Below are 9,118 nucleotides of genomic sequence, written 5' to 3' on the forward strand. Positions count from 1 at the left end.
GAATGGCAAGCTGGAGTAGGTGCACGAGGGGACATTCTCTACTAACAACGTCATGGGAAGGAAGAGACATTCTGTGGGTAGCTAAGATTCTGGTTTGCTTAAGTTTGTCAATACTTATGCATTTATCTGTAACATTTATATTTAATACATCTTTCTGGAATGGTTGAGGTGCAAAAAAAAAAAGAAACAAACTGTACAATAATTCATGCCTACCAGGGACTTAGGAAGCAGGTACCTTTTGGGTCTTTTAAAACATTGCAGTGTCAAAGTTAAAGAAAAAAGTTGATATATCTCTACATTTTAAAGTAAAACACATGCATGCATAAACACACCTAGAGAATTATTTGCTTCCAAAAGGAAATATAAATAAAACCCATGTGAATCACCCAGTCCTTTTTCTACACACTTACAGCAACACGTACTCCCATACCCAGTAAGGCAGGTGGATCACGATTCTGCAATGTTATTCTATTTAGTCCTTAGCGTGTTAAGTCATGAAAAACTGCTCAAATGAGCTGTTTGTGGAAATACATCTACCTTAACTCCTGCCCGAAAGGTTAAAAATTATTGTCTATTAACTTCAATATATGTTTCAAAAGCTAATGGTTTTTAGGATATAAAAGGAAATACCAAATGCAGACAATTCCCAAAGGATGCCGTGATGAAATCCATACCCTATTTAACTAATAGTAAGAATCACCAATTTTCAAAGGATCAGAATATACAGAAATAAGAAGCTTTAAACTTACATATAAGCATTTAACGTACCCTTTAATAATTCAGTTGTTTTAAACATCCAGATTTATGGAAGACCGGTAGGCTCTCAGGGCAGACCCTAAGACGCGCACCTCTGGGAGTGAAATGCTGACTTGCCGACCTGCCGACCTGCCTGCAGCATCCCACTGGACCTCTCCTGGTGGCTTTTGTTATTATTTGGAGAGAGGAAGGGGTATTCACAGACCGCGGTTTACAGGCCCAATGAATGAGTTAAATAACCACGACATTTCTACTAGTACCAGGGCCCCTCTTCCTAGGGCTCTGTACCATGTCATGTGAGAGAAGAGGAGAGGAGATTCGCACCCTCCCTTCAGACCGGATGTGGCTGGACCATGGAACTCTAATTAAGGCTCAAGACAACCCTGGGCACAGGAAAAGTCAACAGACTCAGCACGGGGAAGATTCCGGAAGCAAAGGAAACCCAACCCCTTCAGGTATGGCTGCAGCTGCAATTTCTCTCCTCTTAAAAAGGTGTTTCAGAAACACTCTGCCACCTGTCACTCCTGTTCCCTTCCCAGAAGCACAGAATTTAATTTTAGACACTCAACAAAGAGCTGGCTTGCCACCCTGATGAACCTCACAGGCGGTGGGGCAAGGTGTGATCTGCTCACGGCTGCCCAGGGGCTCCATGAGGCGGTCCCCATCCCTTGCTCTGCATCCGAGTTCTGCACAGGCTTTAACTGGGAAGGAGCTGAGGAAGAAGCAAGGTTCCTTTATCGTGGAAAGGGGCAGAGAGAGGGTGGAGAGCCACCTGGCTGAGCCTCAGGGTTTTTAAAAATCTCTTCAAGGGAATGTAACCGGCTGCTAACCTTCTGAGGGTCGTCAAGGGTGGGGTGTCCTCACGGGCAGAAGATAGAAAGGGACAGCTAAGTGTCAAGAGCCTCACACCTGAATGTGCAGCCACCCTCCCTACTAACCCTGCTTTGCCAAGGGTAAGCATGTTAAAAAGCCCGCAGTCTCAAAGTAGGGTGGAAGCTTCTTTAAGGCAGTCTTTCCCATCTCCTAACATTTGGTTCCTAAAGTGAGAAATGCATCCAGTCTGTACAGTGGCTGGACATTCCTTCTTTCCATCCACCACCTTCACCTTCATCACCTCCTGTTACAATGACTTCCTCTGCATTCTGGCCTGCTCCTCTCAAACCCTTTCCTCTTCACCCCAATTCCCCCAGCAGCTCACCTCCTGGGGCTCAGCACTGCCAGAGGCCCCCACCCATGGGCCTGGCCTGAGGAAACCTGCCTGTTCAGTCTGCCAGCCCAACGCCCGCGCCGGCCTCCCATGTGGTGAGAGTCAGCTGGGTCTACTCGGGGAGGTCACACTTCCCCGCACTTTCTTTCCTTCCGTCCCACCCCAGGGCCATGAGGGACTGTTCCCACCCCCCCTCCCCTGAGTCCTTCCAGTTTCCCAGGCCAGGTCCATCCAGGACACTCAAGGCCAGGGGGCAGAGTGCTACATTCCAGTGGCTTCACATGCAAGGAGGGTTCTGGACTCCTTCACGGGGGGTGGGGGTGCGGCAAGAAGGCAGGCAGGGAGGGAAAAGTTCAGCAGAGGAGGATTCGGCCTACCGAGCCCACTACTCAGGGCCCAGGGCCATGGGCAGTGAGGGCAACAGGGGCCCCAAGAGGTCCCTCCAGACCAGGCAAGCAGCAGCCACTCAACGTGCTCAGGTTCGAAGAAGAGGCTCATTGCAGACACACCAGAAACTGTAAAAAGCGTAAGAGAGCACAACAGACTTCCACAGGCCTCGGTTCCTCAATCTGTAAAACGAGGGGGCTGGCCCAGAGATGCCTTTCTGAGGACCCTTCCAACTCCGTAATTCTCTGATTCCCGGGTTAGCAACAGTTCTCTGACCTCAGTCATTCTCAAGGCCTGAGGTCATTCTGACTAGCAAATAGGAGGCCACTTCCACTCAGAAGGCAACCAAGCTTCTTTCACCTCCCAGAGCAAAACTGTCCTCTTGCAAAATCAGATTCCTTTGCCTCTGACTAAGTGTCTCCCAGAAGAGTCTGGGAGCCTTTCATGTGATCTCTGTGTCCTTCGGGTTTTAACTCTGTAGAGGGCGGGGCTCAAACCCTCAGGCTCTGGCCTCTCAAGGGCCTCCTAACTTGTCCTGCTTGCAGGGCCCCAAGGCTCATGAAATCAAGCTCCAGGACATATGTCTCTTCAAGGTCACCCTCTGGAGATGAGGACTGCAGCATGATGGGACTTAACACCTGGACCCACGGGGGGCAGCGAGGAGGACCACGACACAGTGCCCATCATGGAACTCCTCAAATACAGAAGTTCCAGTCCGCTGGAACCCGGGAAGGGGAGGCTGGGGAGGACTGAGGAGTTGGGAGCCCAACTGGTCCCTGTGTAAGCAGGTAAATAAGCCAACTTCAGCCTGGGTGCAGGACCTCCTACTCCCTCCCAAGACAGTCAAGGTGACTGTCCTCTCTTGGAAATGGGCAGTGAGGGCCCGTGGCTGGACTGGCATCCCGCCCTACTGGGGACAGGGGTTGGCTTGCTCTTCAACCACCTGATGACTGATGGGAATAGAACTTGAGAGAGAAGGAAGAGAGAAATGATGCTAGGGAGACTGGGGAGAGGGGATAAATGAAGAGGAACTGCCATTCATGGGTTAGACAAAGTCATAAGAAGCATCTGTCAGCCAGGTTCGACCTCTATAAGATGCTCCACGGAGAAAACAACACCCTCGAGTGGTCAAATCTGCCAACTGTACTTCAAACTAAGTATCTATCTTTCCCCTTTTTTAAAAAACCAACAACTGTTTCTAATAAGTCTCTGTGAGTAAAGGCTGACAACAGCGAAGATTAATTCTGTATAAAAGATAAAAACGATCCTACGAAAAGGTATCCTGATGTAGAGTCATCTCATTTTAAGTAATCCCTTTTATTGAAAACAAACAAAATAGAATCCCTGATCAATTACCACCTCTTTCCTGTCAGACCGGGATTCAACACAATACTTTATTTACTAAGACCCAAACACTAGCGAGAGAATACGCCTTCCATGTGGTGAATCATCTGGAACTAACTGCAATTTGGACTCCCCCCACCCCAACACGTACACACTACCCTTCATAAGAAAGCAGTCCAGTGTCCCGTTTGGTAAAACGTGCATGTTCCCATCACGTGTTGTCCCTCCTGCTGTCAACAGACTGCTCCTTTGTGGCGGCTGATTCCTGCACATGAGCACGGTGTGCGCCCAGAGCAGACATGGGCAGGTGGCCCATGAAGACTGCCCCACAACAGCTCTTCTGTGATAAAGGCCAGGTTTTCAATGGGCCACTTTAATCTGGGTGAGAGAGATGTGAGAAAGTGGAAAGGCAGTTTTACACTCTTTTTATAAAATTCGATGAATCCTTCAAACCACCTATGAAATAATCTCACCACGGAAGAAACACACAGCACTCATTTGCATTGAAATCAATTTATTTTTTTAAAGTTGGGTAACAAGGGAGAACCTTAATGGTTGAAAGAAAAAAATTCTGGTATGCACCTGCACCAAGACCTAAAAAAAGAAAAAAGAAAAGAAACATTATTAAAATGACACCAGACAACAAAAATGTCATTTGAAAAGGCAGGGCAAACGGTTTTCTTTGAATGAGTATGTATGTGTGTTAGTTTGAAGTTCTTCCAATTTCTCCATAAAGAAAAAGAATTCTAACTGTTGTTCAATCCTGTCACATAAATCATTTTTTTGAATCAATAAATATTTTTAGAATGAAAAGAAGCACTTACAAACCACTGACAAAGGACTTCAGCTTCATGTTCTTGTCGCCTTTGTGGACATGATCACTTTTTTAAAACCATCTTTTCCAAATTGTAATCTCCAGGTCCGGGGTCAAATACTCTTACCGTTCGGATCACTGTCCCTAACAAGAGAACACAAGGATATATCTTCTTCAGTCCTTGCCACATGAAATAGTAGCAGCATAAACCTTTAAACTTTCTTAACTTAGAAAACAATGACTTACCTCTTTCCGTTAGAGCTGTGATCTTCATCGTGAGTATGGCTCAGATACCTCATCAGCGATGAGTGGTGGTGCTCCTTCCTGCACCATCTATCTGGACCCCTTGGGGACCATTTGTTCTTCTTATAGCAGATGAGGAGGAATTCTGACAGTGGTCCTCAAATTCAATACTCTATCACCCAACAGCAAGAGACCATCATCTTAGGGCACGCCTGCCTGGAGGAAAATCATGAACAAGACCTCCTCACAGGTACCTGCAAGCCATCAGTGTGATGTAATGTGAAGAAAAACGTACCATCAATTTACTAATTAACTTAAAATATTATTTGCTGAGCAACTACTTCTTTGTTGGCACCATGCTAGGCACTGAGTTGGCTACAAAGCAGCAGGGACCTATTCAATTAAAGAGCATCTTTCTACCCATCTTCCGCCTTAAAAGCAAACATAAGTTAGAACAGGGTGAACCCATGAAGGGCAGAGCCTGTTTTAATATAGCCATCAAATATGCTGGAATTTGAAATGTTCCAATAACAATGCTTACTGGAAATAAATCACTATTAAGCTGTTTTGTCCTTTCAAAATTATCTTGGGAGCCAGTAAACATTATTCAAACTACTGACAGACTGGGTGTGTTAGGTCTGATGAAGAAATCACGGCACACTGTTACTGATAATTAATTTGGAACATCCTCCTACCCTGCCTCCAACCAGGGGGTAAGTATCTTCATGCGGACAATGTCTTATTTCAACCAAATATTACTTTTATTTTATGGTAAGAGAAGGGGAAGTCATTTTCTTTCCACCTTCAGAATATTACATTTAATCAACAAGGCATTTAAGGAACACCTGCTACGTACAAGCCACAGTGTTCAAAGCTGAGGGACAAAAAGATACAATCACAGCTAACATCGACCACCTGCTTATTATGTACAGGTTACCATTCCAAAGCTGTACACAAATGAGTTAACTTAGGTATGGCCTATAACAACCTGAAGGAGGTAGATCCTATTATTATTCCCATTTTACGGATGGAAACCATGCACAGAAGTCAAGCAGCTTGGCAGGGTAAGGCACCAGGCAAGTCACTAGGATGGACTATGAACTGACCTCAGAGCTTGAACCCCTGCTAGCACTTAATATTGCCTCTACTGATAAATGTGCTTTCTCCTGAGGAAGTCATTTCCTCTGGGCACGTTTTCCTGAGACGGCATCCGCAGTGCTCCCCGGCAAATGAAGGAACACAAGCTAGTCCTATGGGTGGGTAAAATGTCCCAAGGCTGTGGTGACTGCTCATCGGGGAAGCAAGCAGCAGGACTAAGGAGGCAGCACCCGCGCTAGGAGTGAGGCCAGAGGCACCTCTGAGGAGGGCAGTGGGCGGGCTGGCTGGGCGGTGTCCCCGAACCGCTAACGGCAGAGGGTACCCGCGTGCAGAGCTGGGGCTCGAGTGAGGGCAGCGGCTGGAAGCGGGGCTTCCTCAACAAGGGTGAGTACAAGAGAAAGGGATTCAGAATCTGCACAGGGGAAATCAATGACCAACCCATTAAGGGAAAAAGACTCGGGGGCTTGGGGGCTCCAGACTGGGGTGTGTCTGCCTGTCTCTCGCTCTTTGTGTAACCACTACCTCCCGCAACTCCAGCCCCAAATGCTACAAGCATTTAGTATTCACCTAACTTGCCCTTCTCCAAGATGCATGGTGTTTTGTTTGCAAAAATCAAGTCTCACGGCAGGTCAGGAAGTTAGTTACTTGACTACAAATTCAGAAAGAAAAGGAACAGAGTGCTACGGTTGGACTATGGCTAGGAGAGACTTCCGAGACACCCACCACACTAGATCCAGACGTTGTGCCTCACCCCTTGGAAGCACCAACTCTGAGAGGTAGAAGTGTGAAGCCGCGATAAAAAAATCCATCCCGCATTTACCCGTGGCATGAACCTTTGAGTCTGCGACCTCCCTCAAACTATATGCCTTCTCCCACTGTCTCACATCTGAACAGCCAGAAATAAACCCAGGGCTCTCAAACTTGAACCTTTCCTCCTCCCCCTCACTGAAGCTGGCCAAGTTCCAGGGCTCTGTAAGCAAAAAAAAAAAGCAGCTCAGGGACACCATACTAGCCCTCGCCGACTGCTGAAATGTTCTCCAAAAGCCAGAAGCTTTACGTTCTACCATATGACAAGGAACACAGGAATCGATTTCATTATCCATTGATTTAAACATTTAGAACCACATTGTTAAGGAGCATTTGTGACGAAAACACAAGTGGTTTTGGTTGATAATGAAGATCAGCTGATTAATGATTAACCGTTTAGTACTGGAGATAATCTACTGATGAAAAGACTTAAATAAGTGTTTATAAATTTGTTACAAAAGGAACTACAGGCCTTAGGTAGGGCCAAACCTTAGGGGAGTCCCACACTCCTTCCCCCCTGACAAACCTTTTCCCTAAAAGCTGTCAGCTTTTCCACACCTTTTCATTCACCCTAAAGACCCAATGTCAGCACACATATTTTGGAGATGGTGGTGGGTGTCAAATATTTGCTTTAGTACTGCTGAATATAAATATCTATTAATATCCCTTTGTGCTTTAATTTTTAAAAAGATTTTAACAAATTTTTAAAAGATTTTATACACTTGACTTTAATGAATGCTACTGTCCCATAATATTACCTAAAATTCCAAAAATATCCAAGGTTAAACTATTAAATCTAATGTGATTTCACCTTCAAATTACTTTTTCAGTACAAAGTGTGCTTATTTTAAATAAATATGTTGACCCAAAAAGTGTTCAAATCCAGCTGTGCACATGCATTCCTTAGCTATATGCTGTGGTTTAGTGACATGTACATGGGTCCTCTCTCCAACCAAGAAGCAGCCAGGTAAATGCCCAGTATTTTCTAGACTGGAAATGTTGATTGGTAGAGATCACATGCATGAATTATAAATTTTCAAAGATATAGAATAATTCAGAAACAGTCATTTAATTTAAAGAGGTAATCAAAATGTTTGTCTTCCTTCTGATAATCCAAAAAGCACTTCAAATTTATATAAAATATATCTGAAGCCTGGCAATTTGGTTTTGCATCCTGTTTGTATAATCGGTTTTGAGTGAGAAATGTTTGAACAAAGACTACACAAGTGAATCTGAAATATTACAACAGATGCTATCTATACCTTTTGAATAGGAAACCAGTACCTGAGTTATAAAAACTATTTATTAATGTATCAGCCAATAATAATACAAGGGAAAAAAGTCCGTTTCCCTGATTTCAACAAACTCAATTCCACAAGTGATCCGAGTTTTTCCAAATTTTATACATGTGCCCCGCGGGATAACTTCCAGGCCTCCAGTTTTCATTTATAAATTGGTGGAAGTGGAAACCTTAAATTCTCAGATAAAATCTTTGGTAACAAGAGCCTATGTCTCATGCATACAAAGCACAAAGGTTGCAAATTCATCTTGAAGTTAGTATCTAGTATTTAGGGTGTAGTTAATTATATCCATCTTTCACTCTAAATAAATATTTGCAATCCAATATTTCACTACAAAAAAAAAAAGCAATAGAATAAAAATGTCCCTACCCAGTGGGCTGGCTATTTGCACAAAGCCAACAAATCATCACTTAACAGAGGAAAAGGTTAAAAAAAGCTTCAATGTCCTCAGAGTCAACATGGTCCTGGTGGTAGCAGGGCCAAATGACAAAACAGCTAAGGGCCCCCCATCTTCATGACACAGTCCTAGACACAGAGGGCCACAGGCACAGGTCGCGAGTGGTCAAATCCTCAGTGAGGGGAGAGAAGACAATGATTTTCATCTGCTTGGAGAGCCTAGGCACTCCTGGAAACAAATTAAGACTACATAGAATTTTGCCTTAAGATCACCACAAATGACTTCCCCCGCCCCCTTTTCACCTTTTATATAGTCCTGAGAGGAAAGAAGTTAGGAAAATGAAGTAGAAAGATACAGTCAGCACATCTTGCTTAATAAGCTTAAATTATAGTAATGGAGACTATGTAGCAACACAGGAAAGTTCATTTGATATAATTTTAATGCAAAGAAGCAATATATGGATGTGTGATTTTAAAAAGGTATGTACATAGAGGAAGGCTAGACAGGGTATACACATACACAGTAACATGAAACTAGTTCTTGGGTTTGGAACAAAAGCATTTTGGATCATTGTTTCTCTTCTCTATTTCCCAAGTTGCCTCATAAAGTTGTCTTTATAAGGCAGTGGACCCAATATTTGGCCACAGCACATACAGCTAATTAAGGAAAATAAGATGTTGAAGAAATAAAACTACAGAAAAGGAATTTAGGTAACACCTTTCTAAGTGACTATTCAAGAGACTTGGGCTTTTTTTTTTTTTTTT

At 44.1% G+C, this 9,118-nt stretch overlaps 1 protein-coding gene and 2 long non-coding RNA genes across 9 annotated transcripts in view; all 3 read right to left on the bottom strand.

Moving 5' to 3' along the window:
• Nucleotides 1–9,118, bottom strand: part of LOC145715952 (uncharacterized) — a 519,543-nt gene that overhangs the window by 208,762 nt on the left and 301,663 nt on the right. The window lies entirely within an intron of this gene.
• CRIM1 (cysteine rich transmembrane BMP regulator 1) overlaps nt 1–9,118 on the bottom strand; it is a 180,548-nt gene that overhangs the window by 155,815 nt on the left and 15,615 nt on the right. The gene's annotated exons all lie outside the window — the stretch shown is intronic.
• The window catches only part of LOC145715949 (uncharacterized), a 20,157-nt gene continuing 15,230 nt past the window's right edge, over nt 4,192–9,118 (bottom strand). The window contains exon 2 of the long non-coding RNA XR_014138265.1: nt 4,192–4,967. This is a non-coding gene — a long non-coding RNA (uncharacterized LOC145715949). The remainder of the gene's footprint in view (nt 4,968–9,118) is intronic.

The sequence above is a fragment of the Leptonychotes weddellii genome, chromosome 10 (genome assembly GCF_054177405.1).
Source record: "Leptonychotes weddellii isolate Sample4059 chromosome 10, ASM5417740v2, whole genome shotgun sequence".
Classification (NCBI taxonomy): domain Eukaryota; kingdom Metazoa; phylum Chordata; class Mammalia; order Carnivora; family Phocidae; genus Leptonychotes; species Leptonychotes weddellii.